This window comes from Podarcis gaigeae (assembly GCF_964106915.1).
Source record: "Podarcis gaigeae genome assembly, chromosome: 7".
Classification (NCBI taxonomy): domain Eukaryota; kingdom Metazoa; phylum Chordata; class Lepidosauria; order Squamata; family Lacertidae; genus Podarcis; species Podarcis gaigeae.
Window position 1 is genome coordinate 76484944 of NC_139683.1, and position 20714 is coordinate 76505657.

Below are 20714 nucleotides of genomic sequence, written 5' to 3' on the forward strand. Positions count from 1 at the left end.
TTCATACAAGGAGGAGGCAAATGATCGAACCCATTTCTCCTCACATTACTGGGTCAATTTCATGACTTTTGGGTCAAACCGCTCTCTACACCTCTGATTAGGCTTACTCTTGAGTAGCTGTGTCTAGAATTGTGGGCAGGCTGAACTAGTTTGTTGGGTACACAGAGGCAAGAGCAAGGAAGATCTGGGACACAACAAATTAGTTCCGCATGAGACAATTACGAGAAAATTGCTCACATTAGTGCCTTCCTAGTTGGGCACTTTGATGGCAGAAAGTGAGGAGGAATTAAAGAACCTTTTAATGAGGGTGAAAGAGGAGAGCGCAAAATATGGTTTGAAGCTCAACATCAAAGAAACAAAGATCATGGCCACTGGTCCCATCACCTCCTGGCAAATAGAAGGGGAAGAAATGGAAGCAGTGAGAGATTTTACTTTCTTGGACTCCATGATCACTGCAGATGGTAACAGCAGTCATGAAATTAAAAGACGCCTGCTTCTTGGGGGAAAAGCAATGACAAACCTAGACAGCCTCTTAAAAAGCAGAGACATCACCTTGCCAACAAAGGTCCATATAGTTAAAGCTATGGTTTTCCCAGTGTGATGTATGGAAGTGAGAGCTGGACCACAAAGAAGGCTGATCGACAAAGAATTGGTCTTTTGAATTATGGTGCTGGAGGAGACTCTTGAGAGTCCCATGGACTGCAAGAAGATCAAACCTCTACATTCTTAAGGAAATCAGCCCTGAGTGCTCACTGGAAGGACAGATCCTGATGCTGAGGCTCCAATACTTTGGCCACCTCATGAGAAGAGAAGACTCCCTGGAAAAGACCCTGATGTTGGGAAAGATGGAGGGAACAAGGAGAAGGGGATGACAGAGGACGAGATGGTTGGATAGTGTTCTCGAAGCTACCAGCATGAGTTTGACCAATCTGAGGGAGGCAGTGGAAGACAGGAGTGCCTGGCGTGCTCTGGTCCATGGGGTCACGAAGAGTTGGACACGACTAAACGACTAAACAACAAGAAGAAGTTGGGCACTTGCAGTTCACCCTCTGTGGTTGCACAAACCAAAAGCCTGAAATATTGAACCAAAACATCTGTTCTGATGGGGCGGGGGCAAACTGTAGAGAGGATAAAAGGGGATGTCACATGTTCCACAGCATAGGACCCCCAGTACCCGGTACAACTTCAAAATCTCTTGTCTTTCTTTCTGAGAAACTTTACAACTGTCAGAACATTCTGAAAGCAAAATGCTCCAGATTGCATCAATCTCATTGTGTCTCCCTTTCTCACGGTACGGCCGCTGGTCTACGAAATTCTACACCTTCACCCACCCACTTTTCTCCACAGTCTCCCTTCATCCGCAGTCTTCCACGTTCTCCTCAGTTCTTAAGACAATCTGTTTTGGATAGGTTTCAGTCTTCCCTACTGCTGATTCAGGGCTTCTCTCCCCACATTCCTGTCTGCATGGATTGCAGCCCTAACATATGGGGCGGATTATGGTTTCCTTTGATTGTGTGATTTAAATCACCTTTGCTGCCCAGCAGCTTGCCACAGCCTACAAAGGGAACTGCCTGCTGGGCTCTAAGGAGATTAGATTCTGAAAATGTTAGGCTGGGTCGATGCTGTAATAATTGTACCTTGCAAGGAGGGCAGGTCGTCATCATTCAGCAGGTATACCGGGTGCGCAGCAAACCTGGCCAAGAGAAAGAATAAGATGTGAGGAGAAAAACTGCATTTTCTAAGAGATCATCCCAGTCAGATTTACACTTACTGGCCCATGTGTATTCATGTGTTTCTAATGGAACAGATAAAGGGCACAGAATTACATTTCAATTCAGTAATGCAAAAGCCTGTTTTGAAGTATGCTTTAGCTGATATTTTTCAGTAGGTTCTGAGATGCTGAGCGTGTGTTGCAACAAGCTGTGTCTTGAAAACAGCTTGGGAAAAATGGGTTGAACCAGAACATGACAAGTCATGACTAGGTGTGGGGAGAATTTAAAGCCAATTCTTTCACACTTGGTTTAAAAAATATGACAAATGGAACAGAGCCAGCCTCCGAAATTTGCACTTATCTGAATTTTGTGGTGTAGTCCTTCAACCAGTGTTTACCAAAATACATGCTGAAGAATTTTCATGAGGATTTAAAAATAATACGTTTCCGAGCCCAATTCAAAGTGTTGGTGCTGACCTTTAAAGCCCTAAACGGCCTCGGCCTGTATACTTGAAGGAGCATCTCCACCCCCATCGTTGAGCCCAGACACTGAGATTGAGCGCTGAGGGCCTCCTGGCAGTTCCCTCACTGCGAGAAGTGAGGTTACAGGGAACCAGACAGAGGGCCTTCTCGGTAGTGGCACCCACCCTGTGGAATGCCGTCCATTCAGATGTGAAAGAAATAAGCAGCTATCCTATTTTTAAAAGGCATCTGAAAGCAGCCCTGTTTAGGGAAGTTTTTAATATTTAATGCTGTATTGTTTTTAACACTCGATTGGGAGCCGCCCAGAGTGGCTGGGGAAACTCAGCCAGATGGGTGGGGTATAAATAAATTATTATTATTATTATTATTATTATTATTATTATTATTATTATTATCATCATCATCATCATCATCATCATCATCATCATAACTCAAATTGATGCAGAAATGTGGAGAGCAGAATTTAAGACTGGAAAAAATGAGAAATTGAGAGAAATAAGACTGACAGACCCTTCCATCCCTATACAAGAGAGCATTTTCACATGAGTACTTTCAAAGCCACGGAAAAGTCAACTTTGATATGACATCAATATAGCAAACATATCTGCCACACGTTCGTTTTACCTCCAACTATCCTGTCAGAAGAGAAATAGATACAGACAAAGACCACCTCAGAGCCTGCTCCAGCTTGACTACCCCCCTCCCTGCAACAGCAGTCCTCTGGGAAGTATTGTAGAGGAGGGAGAAATACAGGCGAGAGGAGAGAGAAACATAGGCAAAAACCACAAATTCTGCTCCAGTTGGACTCCCCATCCTGGACCACAGCTGCCCTGTTTTTGACACCTTTTTATATGTTGATATTGTTTGCTGTGGTTTCTTACAAAATGCAGTATAATGTTTCTTTTAAGTCAGCTTGAAAGGATGTATATAACTTTAATAAAACATGCATTTTTAATAAATGCATAAATAAATGATTGTCAATATATTGTATAATATTCCCATTAATTTTGTTTTGTGTTATGAGGAGCTCCCAGAAGGTCTAAATCTAGAACCAGGCAGCTGGATTAAGGCTTTAACAGAACTATATTCCAGGCAACACCATCTCAACATGGCTGACCTGGTGGGTCAAACAACCTTTACCACTTCAGTCAACAATTGAGCACTCACATAGGTGGAATCTACACACATATAAAAAACACTGGGGAAACGTTTTGAAAAATACATTGAATTTGGCATAGCTCACTGTCGCCATCTAGTGCAACATTTGTATCTTGCATTTTACAGCACAGCTTTTATTTGCAGCTGTGTAGCTGAGTCCATAGTGAAATGCTCTTCCATTGAAATAAAAATATTAAAGATTGCGCCCCTAGTAAGCTAGGCTAGAACCTTTCTATGTGGGAATTATTTTGTATGGAGGAATATTCAGTTATGTGAGTAAGAAATGGTATAGCCCTGGCATATGTTTACCGCCTTGGTTTGTTTGTTTGTTTGTTTGTTTGTTTGTTTGTTTTTGCTGCTGCTGTCTTCTTCATTGACCTTGGAAAGGATGCTTCCATTTTGATTTTTTGTTCTCATAAGCCAAACTGGGTGAGCAAACACTGACCTAAATTCAGTAAAAGTTAGTGAATTCAGTAAAAATTTGCACTGAGGTCTTGTTGAGATGAATGAACCTATTTAAGCCACACTAAACCTGTCCCATTTATTTCAATGGATTTAAGTACAACAGATGATTTTTGGATTGGGCTTCTATTTATGTCTAATAATAATAATAATTTTTTATTTATTCCCCGGCCAGAGCCGGGCTCAGGGCGGCTAATACCAGTAAAATTACAATAAAAACATAAGGGGGGGGGGACAACCAATTTACTAAAATACAGGTTAAAATACAATTTAAAATGCAGCCTCATTGTAATAGTAGCCCATAGATCAAAACCATAAGGGGAGGGAAACATAAGGGTCAGATTGAGTCCAAACCAAAGGCTAGGTGGAACAGCTCTGTCTTGTAGGTCCTGTGGAAAGATGTCATGTCCCGCAGGGCCCTAGTCTCTTGTGACAAAGCGTTCCACCAAGTCGGGGCCAGTACTGAAAAGGCCCTGGCCCTAGTTGAGACCAATCTAACCACCTTGTGACTTGGGACCTCCAAAGTGTTGTTATTTGTGGACCTTAAGGTCCTCCGCGGGGCATACCAGGAGAGGCGGTCCCGTAGGTACGAGGGTCCTAGGCCGCTTCGTATACACAGAATCTGCTTCCGAAACTAGCATCTTGTCGTTCCTGAGCTAGGCCAGTCAAGCACACAGGGCTTGCCTACCTTACTTTCTCAAGCTGCCATAGTTTGTTTCAAAGAATTTTGGGATGTGTAGGCCTATAGAGAACACATGCTCTCCCAGTGCTTATCTATTTGCATCTCTTCCTATCTTTAGCAAGAACGGTGTAGATGCAGGCTCAGTGCCTATTGAAAAGTAGATATTATTAAGCACATCTGGTGATAGTTTACTAAACAATGTGCCTATTTGTTCAGCATGTTAATGCATTGCAACAATGCAAAGAATGTTCTAATGCATGAAAAGGAATCTACCATTTTAAACCACTGAATTGCTTCGGTCAGTAGAGCAGGAGACTCTTAATCTCAGGCTTGTGGGTTTGAGCCTTGTGCTGGGCAAAAATACTCCTGGGTTACAGGGGGCTGGACTAGATGACCCTCCCAGTCCCTTCCAACTGTACAATACTATGATTCTATCATTTTGAACATAAAACACAGCAGAAATACCCACTTTTTAGCTTAAGGGACTGAACTACAAACCAAGAAGTCCCTGATTCAAATCTTGCTTTTGTCATGAACTCAGCAGCTGGAAACTTTCTTTCCACCTCAGCCCCCCCATCTGTGAAATGCTGAATAAGACTCACTTATGGGGGTTATTGTAGGCATTCCAAGTAGATAATGCGTATGAAGTGGTTTGATTATTATTATTATTATTAATAATAATAATATATTATACCCATGTACCTACAGGACCGCCTCTCCTGGTATGCCCCGCAGAGGACCTTAAGGTCCACAAATGACAACATTTTGGAGGTCCCAGGTCGCAAGGTGGTTAGATTGGTCTCAACTAGGGCCAGGGCCTTTTCAGTACTGGCCCCGAACTGGTGGAACACTCTGTCACAAGAGACTAGGGCCCTGTGGGACTTCACATCTTTCCACAGGGCCTGCAAGACAGAGCTGTTCTGACTGGCCTTTGGTTTGGACTCAGTCTGACCCTTATGTTTCCGTCCCCTTATGGTTTTGATCTTAACCTGTATTTTAAATTGGGTTTTTTCTTTTCCTATTATGTTTTAACTGTAATTTTACTGGTGTTAGCCACCTTGAGCCCAGCTCCGGCTGGGGAGGGCAGGGTATAAATAAATACTAATAATAATAATAATAATAATAATACCCCACCCATCTGGCTGAGCCTCCACAGCCACTCTGAGCGGTTCCCAATCGAATATTAAAAACACAATACAGCATTAAACATTAAAAACTTCCCTGAACACTTGAAAGCGGTCTAAAAATGTTAATTAGCCATGATGACGATGATGGGATGTGGCATAGTGTAATGTCTGATTATTACAGCCAGAATACAACACAGTTATGAATGCTTGAACACACCTCTCAGGGATTTTTTTTAGGGGGCAGTTGGACACAAATTGCGCCGCTGATGGGGAAAGCTGATGATGTGCAACTGAAAAAGCAGGAGGGAACTAGACATGTTAGGCATATTAAGCACTGAAATAACAGGCAGTATCAGGAACAGTATGCACACCAATTATATTACAGTAGAATGTGTGCAGTTCCCATACTTACACTGCCCAGTCATATTAAAATGCCTCCTAATTTTTGGCCAGAATCTCTCCTATTTTGCCTTCAGGCAGCTAACGCTTCATCACCTCCTTGGAAATACCCTCAAAGTACCCCTGCTCTTGAGCCCTTGTCCTATCCTGCACTCTTATGTTTCTCCTTCTACAGCCAATGCAAAACAGCTGGGCTGGAGTCCCGCTCAGACAAAGGGAAGCATATTATAATGGATGTAACGACAGAGGTTTTCCGTTTCTACAGAGAGTCGGGCTCTGCTTCTACTTTTGAGTGCAACTGTTGTGTACTGAGTTGAATAGGATCCAAACTGCAGCAGTCTGATTGGTCCTATAACAATAGGATTCAGAATGCAGCAGTCTGATTGGTCCTAGAACAATGCAGCAGTATGATTGGTCCGCAGGAGCCACCCAATCCAGCTCCAGATAGAAGTGAATCCACAACCTGATTGGCCTACAGGAGAATTCCGGAATTAGCCAATCACGTGCAGCCCATTGTGTAAATAATGTTTCAGCAACGCTTGCATTTACGAGCCTCTCAACACTATGAGATTTGTCCAAGACCATGCAGCAGGGGATCATCATCATCATGGTCTTGGAATTTGGGGACCTGGCAATTTTTAAAAAATTGTTATTTTAAAAATGTGTATTGTAAGAAGTAAGGGGCGTGGGTGGCGCTGTGGTCTAAACCACAGAGCCCAGGGCTTGCTGATTGGAAGGTCACAGCGCCACCCGCGCCCCATGGCTCGGTCCCAGCTCCTGCCCACCTAGCAGTTCAAAAGCACATCAAAGTGCAAGTAGATAAATAGGTACCGCTCCAGCGGGAAGGTAAACGGCATTTCCGTGCACTGCTCTGGTTCTCCAGAAGCGGTTTAGTCATGCTGGCCACATGACCCGGAAGCTGTACGCCGGCTCCCTTGGCCATTAAAGCGAGATGAGCGCGCAACCCCAGAGTCGTCCGTGACTGGACCTAATGGTCAGGGGTCCCTTTACCTTTATTGTAAGAAACAAAGTATTATTCCACAATTATTCTACGGATGTCTTTTTATGGATTCTATATCAGCAGGTCTCTCTCTTAGAGATAACTTTACACACCTTTAAGCAGAGCCTCGTGAATGTTCGCCTGACATTTTTACTCTTTAAATCTGCACTAAAAAGCATGTTTGAACCTCGCTTGTACCGCCACTTGTGAATGTGAGTAACACAGGAATGACCACTCCCCGCATAAAATGGGGGGCGACCTTTGCATGGATACGCGCAGCCCCTGGATCTGGAGCGGCTCCATCAGCATAGGCTTGGCTTCGCCTTCCCTCAGGTGGGATACCTGGAGGTCTCCGCCTACCCCAGTCAGCTGTCCAATCCCACCTGGGGGAAGCGTTGCCAAGGAGATCAGGCCAGGTAGGGGAGGGATTACCTGCCCACACAATAGAGGGAGGATCTTACCTGGGAATCCTCACTTGGCTCCAGAGCTTCTCCCACCCTACCCACCCTCAGTTAATGCATTATTTTGCAGGTTAACTTTTCTTCATAGGTTTTGCAGGTTAACTTTTCTTCACCGGTATGCGGGCGCTGCTACATTAAGGTCGCTGTTAAAGGGCCGGAAAGGAATTTCCCCACATTGGCAGGTTTCGCCTTTCCCGTAGCAAAATGTCACAACTTTGGCGGTATCAGGACTTGGGCGGAATCCTTTTGTCCATCTTCCTCTTTGCAGTGGCGATACCAGGGTTCCCCGTTAAAGGGGTTTCTGAAGGGAGGCTTTGACCGTACGCCGAAAGGTCGTCATTGCTCTCCCCTGTGGCGGCAGCGTAATGGGGGCGGCTATCTCTGCTTGAACATATGTTCTCCAGAGCAGGCCCATCCCCCACACAAACACTGGATAACCCTGATGCTCCCTAGGTCCCCGGCTGGGGACCGGGGAGGGAGAACGCCCAATGCCTGAGCCAAGGTCTACCCACATTTGAAATTTAATAAAGTTGTGGCCAATTTAATCCCATAGCACGTTGTCTTGAGTCGTTATTCCACATGACGGGGGGGCGCGCTCGGGATCTGGGGACTCTGCCTGTCCACGCAAAGAGGCAAAAGGAATATCTGAGTGAATAATCTCACAATTCCTCAGGTTTGGAATTTCATTTCCATACAGACAATGAATACTCCTGTTTAAAATTTCCATCCTAGTAGAATTGCCTGTGGAAATCATGAAGCCTAAAATTATGTCTGCCTATTGAGGAGTGCTAGCGAAGATGAAAATGGGCAATTTAACACTAATACCAAATAAGAATGCTTCTTAAAGTGCAGCAAACCCAGTAGGCTGCTTTCCACGAAGAGCTGTCTCAAACCATAAATTAACAACAAAACCCTCTGCTAATATATACCCCCTGCCAGGGATCCTTTTAGTGTTTAGACACAATAGCTTTAGACTAAAACATGCAGGCCTTAACAATATTGGCTGACATCTACAGAAAGACGTGTGTTTACCGGGCTGGTTTAAGTTGTGGGGAAAAACAGGTCTAAACTGAGTCGCATTAACGTTTTAAACTGGCATTTTGCCTTTTTAAGGATCCTGGGAAGTAGGAGAATAGTGCATTTGAGTTCTTGATCTGGCGAATGACTCCACAGATCATTTTTAAAAATGTTTTTAGAACCCCACCAAAATGAATATTCAATGGGGCTGTAAACCTTTTAATGGCAGCAAGAAAATTAATGGGGGAAGGAAGGGGCAGTAATATGGTATGTGCCGTTTATCTAGCAGGCAGAGTTACCATCCTACACCACGCAGTGAGTCCCAGGAATCTTTCTTTTACTCAGAAAAGAATACGTAGGAATTAGAAACAATGTACAGCTCTTAGATTAATACTTTCAATATGAGCTAACTGTGGCTATCTGGCGTGCTTGAAGAAACGGTACTGCCCAAAACATGAGAATGTGTATATTCTCAAAATCTGAGCTACACATTCCTACGATTATACGGCTGTGTACAAACCATTATTTAAAGTGCATGGGAAACACACACAGCCCTAAAAGAATCTTGGAAACTGTTGTCTGTTAAGTGTCATGACTTCAGGGAGGAGGAAGAGGATCCCGGCGAGGGGGGGGGCAGCTGAGAGTGTGTCACGCAGGAACAATCTGGGGAGGGGGAAGGAGAGGTTGATGGAGATAGTACTCACGGGGTGAAAGAGGATGGTGAGGGGACAGGGGCTAGGACACAGGAAGACGAGGAGTGGGACCCCTCGCCAGAGCCAGAGAGGCTCTCTTGCCCATGAACATGGCAGGTCCTAAGACGTAGGGAACAGTGGATGGGGCATTCCAGGAAGCAGAGGGCCTGCAGCCTAGATCACTAGCTGGCCAGGTGAGCAAGGAGGCATGTGATTCATCAGCTGGGGCAAGCTGACAGCAGGTGAGGGTTCCAGGCCACATCAAGCCCAGATGCTGCAATCAGCAGACACAGTATAGGGTTGCCATATTCCCAAAAGTGAAAATCCGGACGAGGTTGTTTACCTTTTTAACCTTTTTTTAAACAATTTATTTGGTTTTTCAACTTGCCTCAAGTTGCTATATCAAACATACCGTAAATCATAAAAACAAGATTCCAAGGAATCTCCTGGACTTCCACCCTCCCCTTTGTGGGTCCTGTTATTAAACATTTCCTCCCGCATCTTTTATGATGCTCCAAATCCTTTGCCTCTTCCATTATGTCCAGAATTCAACTTTAAACTGCAAGTGATATTCCAATCCTACTAACGAGTTTAGCTGTTTACAATGGTCTGAAGATCAAGTTATACATTTTCCCCATTCCTTATTAAAATTTTGGTCTTCCTGATTTCTGACTCTTCCGGTCATTTTAGCCATTTCAGCATAGTCCATTAACTTCATCTGCCATTTTTCTCTGGTTGGGGGTCAAAGTTGTTGAACATCTCCCCCCCAAAACATAAGTATTTGGGCTTCTTTTGGATTTTTATAGCATTTTTCTTAAAAAAATAATAATGGTTTCCCCAGACATTTTGCTGATTCGGCAAAAATCTGCCCAGATGCCATTTTGACAGCCCAACTCCCAGATGGGAAAACCCAGATGTATGGCAGTCCTAGTCTAAGAAGGCATCAGAGCTGAGGTCTGGCCAACTGCCCATGTTGAGGGACCTCACCTGGGATTCTCCTTGGACCTTCATGTGTTTCTACTTCGAGACTGACTCTGGACCGTACCCTGACTGCTGAACTCCTATCTTGGTTTACCTGGACTGACGTTTCCTGATTTCTGGACTTGGCTTGTGTGGATTGGCTTCTGGACTTGGAACTTTTGTCTCGGCACACTGTCTGTCTGCTAGGTAGGCCAGGAGATCAGGAGATTATGATGGGTTACCAGACATCCCTGGTTCCCAGGGACAGTCCCCGGATAAATTCCATCCCTGGAATGTCCCCAGATTTGCAAATGTGTCCCCGGGAAACGTGGCAGTGGCAGTCTCATCAGCCTGGAGCCAGCCTGGTAGCGCAGTTGGCTCTGGCTGGCTTCAGGAGCTGCTCGCTGCCGTCGCCACTGCCAAAGGTGAACCCAGGATGTCCGGCGGGACAGATCTCCTGCCCCCTTTTGTTTTGACAGATCGGGGGAGACTCAGGAGTTGCGGGCGGGCGTCCATTGCCCAGGAGGGGTGCAAGGCACACGGTTTCTCTGCCAGGCAAGGTGCAAAGCCCTTCTTTCGCACCCTGCGAAACATAAATGCTCAGAGTTTTTTAAAAAACTGGGCAACAGCCGCCTGCCTGTGACTCCCAAGCCTCCCCTGATCTGTCAAAACAAAGGGGGAAAGGGGTAGGAGATCAGGGAATCCTTGGGAGCAATGGGCAGGCAGCACACCCTTGCCCAGTTTTTTAAAAACTGCATATTTATGTTTCACAGGGTGCGAAAGAGGGGCTTTGCACCTTTATACAATATGCATGTGTGCTTGGACCGAGGGTCTTTTGCCTCACTATCCCCACTACTGACTCCCTGTTGCTACTCAGCTTCCAAAAAAGAAAAGGTGTCCCCAGATTCCTTGAAAAAAATCTGGTAACCATACATTAAGGGTGCTAAGAATTGTAGCTTTGTTAGGGGTAGACTACAGTTTCCAGAATTCTTTGTGGGAGCGCATGCTTTAAATGTATGGTGTGTACATAGTGTCCGAATAACAAATCCATGCTTCAAATGCTATTTGATTCAACTCAGGGATAAGGGGAAGGCGGTAGGAAGCGTCTCCTAGATATCAGTGTTCATAGCAGAAGCATATTTAGCTATTAGCTACACCACAGCCTAGAGGGTATGTCAGGTGTTCATCTTGGCGGCTGCCAAATGATTCACATCCATTTATATATCATTCGCTTAACAGCTTTCTCCTCACTTAAAGATAATCTGGTTTATCTTGCAAGAACAATTTTGTGCTCGTTCAGTTCGAAGAGACGTACAGCTGTGTCTACATAAATCTGACAGCTGTTGCCCGCAATCAGATTGCTTCAGTAGTTTTCTAATGACTTCATATAAATTGAGCCCTGTTAAAATGTGTGTGTAGATTATCTTTTGTGGATTATCCTCTTCCGTTGCTGTTGAGCCCATGCAGAGCACCTTGATCCTCAGCTATAGGCACAGCCAACACCACCTTGCCTGCAATCAGAGGAACAGGGCTTCTGGGGTTTGAGATTGTCCTCTTGGCTCTTTTGGGGAAAGAGGGGTGAACCTGAAGCTCTGGCCTCTACTGAGAAGGCAGGCATCCAAAACAGGTTTAGGGGGGGGGAATGGAGTGGATTCTAGCTGTTATCCTGTATCCCAGGGAGAAAGACATCTCTGACCAGTGGCCATGCTGGCTAGAGCTCATGGTGACCTCAGTCCAATAACATCTGGAGTGCTATGGGTTCCCCATCCCTGCGATACCCACAAGTCAGATTTACTTTTCAGTAGACATGTACGGGGTATTAGGGGAGAGATAGTCTTCATCTTCTTCTTTGGTGATTACTTGTAGCCAAGTAAGATTGTCTTCCATAAACACGGTTCTAACAGTGAGTCCATAAGAGACTGTGGAGGCCAATTCTGGATCCACATGTCCTTCCACAGTGGGGACATAGGTTTCTGGGTGGGAGTTGATTATGGTGAGGGTTTGCCAAATGTGCCTTCCTCTTGGTGCGTTTCTCCCTTTTGTCCTGAGTTCGGGCGTCTTCAAAGCCCATGACACCTTTGGTAAAGACTGTTCTCCAACTGGAGCGCTCGCAGGCCAGTGTTTCCCAGTTGTTGGTTTTTATACTACATTTTTTTAGATTTGCCTTGAGAGAGTCTTTAAACCTCTTTTGTTGACTGCCAGCATTATGCTTTCCATTTTTAAGTTCAGAATAGAGTAGTTGCTTTGGAAGACGATAATCAGGCATCCACACAACATGATCAATCCGACGAAGTTGATGTTGAAGAAGAAGAAGAAGAAGAAGAAGAAGAAGAAGAAGAAGAAGAGGAAGAGGAGGAGGAGGAGGAGTTTGGATTTGATATCCCGCTTTATCACTACCCTAAGGAGTCTCAAAGTAGCTAACAATCTCCTTTCCCTTCCTCCCCCACAACAAACACTCTGTGAGGTGAGTGAAGCTGAGAGACTTCAGAGAAGTGTGACTAGCCCAAGGTCACCCAGCAGCTGCAGGTGGAGGAGGGGGGAAGCAAACCCGGTTCACCAGTTTACGAGTCCACTGCTCTTAACCACTACACCACACTCGCTCTCACCTTTGTTTTTGGTAATCAACACTTAATTTCATAAGATTTTATGTGAAGAATCATCGCTTTGACACTGGTGAACTTTGCATTAGTTTGCCTGTTTTCCCAAGTGATGTGTACAATTTTTCGGAGACACCGTTGATGGAATCTTTTGAGGAGAGATAGTTCCTCTGGTGGGGGACATGTCATGCTCCTTCTGGGGTTGTTTGTCCACCTTTGGTCCCCCACCCTGCACTCAGCTCTCACCTGTGGCTCCCAGATAAGCTGTCAGCATGTGACAGCAGCCACACCCTGGGAATGGATTCAACCTGCCAGTTAAACCAGGTGAATGTAGCCGATGGGTCTCAAGCAAACTTGTAGTGAGTTAGGGACTTCCCTTGCTGCAAAAACGGGCTCTGACAGATTGCGTGGATGAGACTTAATAGTGGGTCCAACGGTGAAGAAGGTGGTTTCTGCATGTGCCGTAGAGAGAAGTGAGAGGCAGATGAGGCTCACCAACCTGTGAAGGTCTTCCATCAAGGAGAAGGAAAACTCTGACCCTAAACCTCCACTGCCTTGCCAGAATATCTTCAGGAGAAGGAAAGGCTAAGGAGTAAATCCACACAAATCAAGAGTCCCGAAGACAGTTGGATAGCACCTTGTACGCCTCCTTCCAGCAACTCCTGCACAAACTGGTGCCAAATGTATTGCATGGCTTTCCTTTGGAGAACATCAGTGAGGCCAAGAGGGGGTCTTGTCAGTATACCTGAAGGAGTGTCTCCACCCCCATCATTCAGCCCAGACACTGAGGTCCAGCTTCAAGGGCCTTCTGGCGGGTCCCTCACTGCAAGAAGTGAGGTTACAGGGAACCAAGCAGAGGGCCTTCTCGGTAGTGGGGCCTACCCTGTGGAATGCCCTCCCGCCAGATGTCAAAGAAATTAACACCTGACTTTTAGAAGACATCTGAAAGCAGCCCTGTTTAGGGAAGTTTTTAATGTTTGATGTTTTATTGTGTTTTTAATATTCTGTTGGGAGCCAGGCAGGGTGGCTGAGGAAACCCAGCCAGATGGGTGGGGTATAAATATGGTGGTGGTGTGGTGATGGTGATGATGATGTCTCAGTTCCTGGTGGCTGGAACACCTGGAACAGTGCAGGCAGCTGATCCATCTTAGCTAGGAACACAGCAATGCAGGTTGCAGTAAACAATGGCTTGTTTGGGTTCGTTTCCTGCTTCTCAATTTCTATACCTGCAAACCATTTTTTAGAGAGCACGCCTGAGGCTGTAGTTGAACTGTGGCGTGCATCATCCCCAGCCAAGATGGGGATGTTCTGTCCAAAGCTAGCCTGACTGGCAACAACATCACAGGAGCTCGTCGGTACTAGAATGAATCACCATTGCATATGAGCAGAGTATTCTCTGACTGTTCATACTCAGTTCCCAGTGCAAGCATGCATTAGGAAGAGACCATGTGTCAAATGTTATGCTTCCTCTCATTTCATGTCTTTAAGTTACAGTCACATTGAATTTTATAGCCTTATCTAGATTTATTGTAGTTAACTCTGCCTTTATAACGTACCATAAAAGCGAGCAGATATTGCCACTGTAAAATGTAACACTGCATTTTAAGCCAACACAAACACATAGCTAAGAGCTTTTCAAAATGTGACACTCTTGTCTCCTATAAACCTTCCCACCACATTTTGAAATACCTCAAAGCCCAACTGAGTTCCATGTTTGAAAAGCAAAGGGTGTGTTGAAATATAGTCATGGGGCTGTTGTACAATTATGGAACTTCCCTAACTAGGAATCCCTATGGGATTGCTAGAAAACTCCCTCTCTCTATTATTTTTAACATATATATATTATATATATTTCTTCATTACACTTTTGAATTGTATAATTCACAAAGCATAAGGAATGTACTATGAGTTCCCATAACAGCGCTCACAGCGACCAGACAGGAGCCCTGGAGTGTTTTGGAATAAAACTGTTTTTGATCTCAAACTCCAGAACTGCACATGAAGCTTTCTTTTCAGTCAAATCTATTTAACCTAGTACTCTCTGACTGGCAGGGAAGATCTTGAAGCCTCTCTCACAGACAAAGGTCCTTTGCAACCCTGCTAACAGGGATGGAAGAATCTCTCCACTACTGTTCTTTTGGCCTCTAATTTTCTCAATGTTGAATTCTCTCCACATCTTGCAGCAGTCTGCAATTGCATTCTTTCTTAATCATCATGAAAATTCATCAGCATGTATGTATGTATGTATGTATGTGGCTTGGGATAGATGTTTAATCTGTTAGTGAAAAATCACAATAATAAAATTAACTCCACCTGCAGAAAGAAGCTGTGCTCTTTCCATCCTGATATGCTGGTTGTTTTGCCAGCATTTTCCTTCTATTAGGACTAATGCTTCAGCACCAACTTCACTAGCTGAAAATATAAGTATTGTGTTACACTAGAAAATCACTGCAACTGTTTGCCTTTTGCCATTTCTGATATATTTTTAAAAGTTTATCATTCAGCACCAACCAGCCTCTCTCTTGTTTCATCTACAACTGCAGAGGATAAGGTTTGAACTTTGGAAAGTGAAAGACATTTGCAGTTTGGGGTGCTTCTTTGGAAATCTGATGTGAGGCAATGGATTTTGTTGGTATTACAAGTATGCTCACAGCTGTCCATGGAGGCGCAGGTCAGTTCTGTGTCCAGGGCAGCTGTGTACCAGCTCCATCTGGTACGCAGGCTGAGACCCTACCTGCCTGCAGCCTGTCTCGCCAGAGTGGTGCATGCTCTGGTTATCTCCCACTTGGACTACTGCAATGCACTCTACGAAGGGCTACCTTCAGTGGTGACCCGGAAACTACAACTAATCCAGAATATGGCAGCTAGACCGGTGACTGGGAGTGGCTGCTGAGACCATATAACACCAGTCCTGAAAAACCTACGTTGGCTTCCAGTACGTTTCCAAGCACAATTCAAAGTGTTGGCGTTGACCTTTAAAGCCCTAAACGGCCTCAGTCCTGTATACCTGAAGGAGCATCTCCACCCCCATCACTCAGCCTGGACAATGAGGTCCAGCACTGAGGGTCTTCTGGTGGTTCCCTCACTGCGAGAAGTGAAGTTACAGGGATCAAGGCAGAGGACCTTCTTGGTAGTGGCGCCGCCCTGCAATGCTATTCACAGCTAGCTGAGAGTAAACCACATTGAACTCAAGTCAGAGGGCCTTCTCGGTAGTGGCGCCACCCTGTGGAACACCCTCCCATCAAGGAAATAAACAACTATCATGATTTTTAGAAGACATCTGAAGGCAGCCCTGTTTAGGGAAGTTTTTATTGTTTGATGTTTTATTATGTTTTTAATATTCTGCTTGGAGCCACCCTGAGTGGCTGAGGAGGCCCAGCCAGATAGGCAGGGTATAAATAAATAAATAAATAAATAAATGATGATGATGATGATGATGATAATGATGATGATGATGATAAAACTGCTTGCATCCATCTATTCTCTGTTTGTATACAGTATTTGCAAATAAACCCAAATATTACACAATGCTACCGTTTTCCAGTGGCTTACTATCTTTATGAACCCAACCAGAAGAAAGCCCAGAGTCTAGCAGCCGGCCACTCCATTTTAAATTGCCCCTTCCCTGGCTTTACAGTGGTGCAACCCACATTTTAAGACACAGGTCATGCTACTGCCATGTCTAGCTAAGCCCTGAAATACCCGTTTAGCCTTTAATTCAATAACATGCTGATTAGATTAACTTTGAACTGGCTTGCTGCTTTTTGATAAACTTTGATAAACACAGAGCTCTCTTTCCTTTCACTCCTCGGGCTGCTCATCTGCCTCCAGGCTTGTTGGACCTCATTCTGCATTCCAGGAAGCAGAATTTGAAGTACAGATTCATATGTGTAATAAGCCGAGGAAAGGTTATCAGTGAACTGGAGACCTTGCAGAAATGAATGTGCATATAAATAACGATGATTTGGTAAGAAAAGGAAAAGAGACGGTTTTAGTACTGCATAACACATACAGAGAAAAGCTGATGTGTTTGAAGGAGTGCATAAAATCTCACTACCACCAACCACTCATTCTAAAAAATTTTAAAGTCCTTTTGTTCCATGCACATGTTTAGTTTAAATTAGCACCATCTGGAAGACATCTGCAATTAAAATCTCCCCTTTCTTGATTCATGTAAGAAGCCAGACATATTGTCTATGGTTCCTAACAAAATAGTTTGTTACCTCTTTAAGCGTAGAGCCTTCCCCAAGGGAGATGTCCACACTACAGCAAGATTGAGAAATAAAAGTCCAGTTGTAATTCTGGACTAAATCCACTGCTGCCTAATTTTAGCAATGAGAATAACAGAAGGCTGGAATTCAAATTGCAAGCCGAAGAATGAACAAGCTTTAAGGTGGCTAAACAGATGCAGTTTGAAAAATGAAAAGACTTTAGTGCCTTCCATCACATCAAGTAATAACAAATTAGGCAAATAGGTCATATCTGTATTTTGTACTCTTGTGGCAGAACAGGATATATGTTTCCATTTCCACCCGCTGAGGGAAATTCCAGGCTGAGGTCCCAAGTTACTAGAACTCAGTGAGAAGACATCTCATGACACTTCTCGACTTATAAATCAACTATCTACACTTTCTTCGGGGACACGGGTGGCGCTGTGGGTAAAAGCCTCAGCGCCTAGGGCTTGCCAATCGAAAGGTCGGCGGTTCGAATCCCCGCGGCGGGGTGCGCTCCCGTTGCTCGGTCCCAGCGCCTGCCAACCTAGCAGTTCGAAAGCACCCTTGGGTGCAAGTAGATAAATAGGGACCGCTTTCTAGCGGGAAGGTAAACGGCGTTTCCGTGTGCAGCTCTGGCTCCCAGAGCAGCGATGTCACGCTGGCCACGTGACTCGGAAGTGTCTTCGGACAGCGCTGGCCCCTGGCCTCTTGAGTGAGATGGGCGCACAACCCCAGAGTCTGGCAAGACTGGCCCGTACGGGCAGGGGTACCTTTACCTTTACCTTTACACTTTCTTCTAGCACCACTAGGAGGCAGGAACAAGCCTCTGATTAAGTTCTCCTAATAATTTAGCCTCGCCTCTTTTTTAGGCTCATCTGCACCGCACCTGAAAATCCACATTTTCTGTTTTGGATTTGGCCTGTGGGTTCACAGGTCCCACTTTGCACATAAATAGCAAAAATTTTGAAACCTGGAGTTAAGGTTTCAAGAAACTTATGTGTTGCAGTCTTCAGTGGATCTAAACACGGGGCGGGGGGGAACCACGCTATAAATAAATAAGAAATTAGATCATTGTAGGGAAGCTTTTAATATTTGATGGATTACTGTATTTTAATATTTTGTTAGAAGCCGCCCAGAGTGTTGGAAGCCCAGAGTGTTGGGTATAAATAATAATAATAATAATAATAATAATAATAATAATAATAATAATATATTATTTAACAAAGGAAGAAAATCTATGGAAAACTGCATTTTTAAATTTCCTGCTCTCTGGTGCCATCTGGTTTCCATGTGTATAGCGCATTCAAATCACTGTTTCTTTACTAATGTAGCTGAATCCTTTATCCTGGTATTTCTATGCTCCTTTCACCCTTGGACCTTTGTCTCCTTCCACCCAGAAATAAACAGCCTGGTTTCATGCACTGGTTTCCCAAACCTCATGGGCAACCACGCAGTGGCAACAGGTGCTTGTGAACCCTACTGGATTCCTTCTCTCCCTTGTGTAGCTTTCTTTCCATCCATTCACTCATTCCTGTGGGAAAGTGTTTCATTCCACAGAATGTATTTCTGTAAATATATAAAAGGCTGTGCTGTGGGATAATGGTGGCAAAAGTTAAGGGGGAGGGAAACCCCTCAACATCAGGCTCTCTTGTTAAATTTAATTCTAACCACTGATTACCTACTAAAGCCTAAAAGATTAGCCCATGTCAGCTGCCAGCATAATGATCTCTGTGACCTCGCTATGACTTCAGGAGGTAGAGGCATCAGTTCAGATTTATGTCAAGTTGTAAAGTGGACAGGATTACGGCCTTCTATTAACATTGTGAAGAAATTAACTTTTAATTGAGGCAAGTTAGGAGTCTAGACTGACTGAGCAGCGCACCCTTGGCCCTTGGAAATGGACTTTTAATCAGCAATTTCCTCCAGCCCCAAATCAGTGCTGGTGTTTACGATGCAGGGGAACCCCAGCTCATGATAGAGCGGAGCAGGCAGGCAAGGGGTTGGGAAAGTAAAAGGTAACGCTTAGAAACAGCGTTTACTTCCACAGATGGAAATCGTTCCAACTGAAAAGCCATTAAAAACTTTTGTAAGGCAAGCAGGGCTGTGCCAGCAGCTTGTTATGTTATGGGTGGCAAAAGAAACCCCCCAACAACTTGCCACTCAAGGTTCACGAGCGAAAAAGGAGTTGCTTTGCGTCACAACATGCAGGCAAAAACGTTCCTCATCGACCAGGCCTTTGGCCGATTAATATTCTACAGCCTTTTAAATGTGTCTGTAGGAAGGAGGGAGTTATTGTTTTGCTGTTTTGTTTTTAACTATTTACTTGCTTTTATCCTGTATTGAATTCTGTGAACCGCCCTGAGATCTTATGACAAAGGGTGGTGTTATGTACTGAGTTGAATAGGATCCAAAATGCAGCGGTCTGATTGGTCCCAGAACAATAGGATCCAAAATGCAGCAGTCTGATTGGTCCTAGAACAATAGGATCCTAAATGCACCAGTCTGATTGGTCCTAGAACAATGCAGCTGTATGATTGGTCTGCAGGAGCCACCCAATCCAGCTCCAGATGGAAGTGAATCCACAACCTGATTGGCCTACAGGAGAATTCCGGAATTAGCCAATCACGTGCGGCCCATTGTGTAAATAATGTATATAAAGCAGATACTTTGAGGGGACTTTCATTCCTCCTCACCACTATGAGCTGAATAAAGAGCATGAAATCCACTCTCGACTCTGAGTATATTTCCGGTGGTATAGAAATCAAACAAATAAATAAAATAAACAAATCTGGAAGATTTGAGGTGCCCTCAGTCCTTCCTAAAACTGCCTTAGACTTCTTATTTCCCATTTCCTGCCTCAGGAATCAGCTGAAGACCCTTCATGGGACAGAGTGAGGGAGAAATTTCTGGTGCAACAGTGGGATATCAGCTCCACCCAAGGCATAACAGCAACAACTGGGGGAAAGATAGACATAATAGTTTACAAGGACAGGAGAAATGCCACAGACAGAATAATTGCCACACATAGGAAGAACAAGGTTACAGTCTGAGTACCTCACTTGTAGTTTTATAAATCATTTAATGTGTCAACACGAACAGAAGTTATTAATATTGCAGTTGTAGTATAATGGCATTATTATGATGACCGTAATGCAATTGAAACGAAAAAGATTTTGGAACGCAGAAACAAAGAAAATCATCAACCATCAATTCTAGCCCACTTTATCTAAATTATATAATTCAGTATTTGAACGATTGGTATTAGTAATTGTATTGTAAATTGGTATTGCTATAACGAAGCCTTTATTGGGTTGTAATAGAAAACTAATAAAAATTATTATCAAAAATAGAAATGGAAGGCACTTTACATGCCAATACTTGTCTGCATCATCAGTTCCAAGAAGCCCTCCTACATTTCTGTTTCTCCCCAAGCTCCATGTTATGTTAAAGGTCATAAAACAATTCCATCCCTATCCCTTCGGCTCTGACCAATGGTCATCTCTTACCTGGTGGTGGACGTTATGACTAGCAGTTTCCTCCATGGCTGCGGTTACAGATTATGGCGGCAGACCTCTGTGAATTCGGCCACAACTCAGCAAGTCCTGTTTCCAAAGTGAGCCTAAAGGGCTCTGCAGCCTCCTTTCTGTTTTCTGCTCGTCCTCATGGAGACCAGAACTCTCGCATTGTGATGTAAGAGGCAGGGCATGCAATGCTAGACAGAAAAGGCCTTTTTTTAGGGAAAGAATATTCT

At 44.3% G+C, this 20714-nt stretch overlaps 1 protein-coding gene across 1 annotated transcript in view; it reads right to left on the reverse strand.

Annotated features, from left to right (window-relative positions):
- FBXL7 (F-box and leucine rich repeat protein 7) overlaps window positions 1-20505 on the reverse strand; it is a 209430-nt gene extending 188925 nt beyond the window's left edge. The window contains exons 1-2 of the mRNA XM_083747339.1: window positions 20470-20505; window positions 1638-1693 (exon numbers count right to left, since the gene is read on the reverse strand). The gene's annotated coding sequence lies outside the window, so the exon portion shown is untranslated. The remainder of the gene's footprint in view (window positions 1-1637; window positions 1694-20469) is intronic.
- Between the last annotated feature and the right edge of the window lie 209 nt (window positions 20506-20714).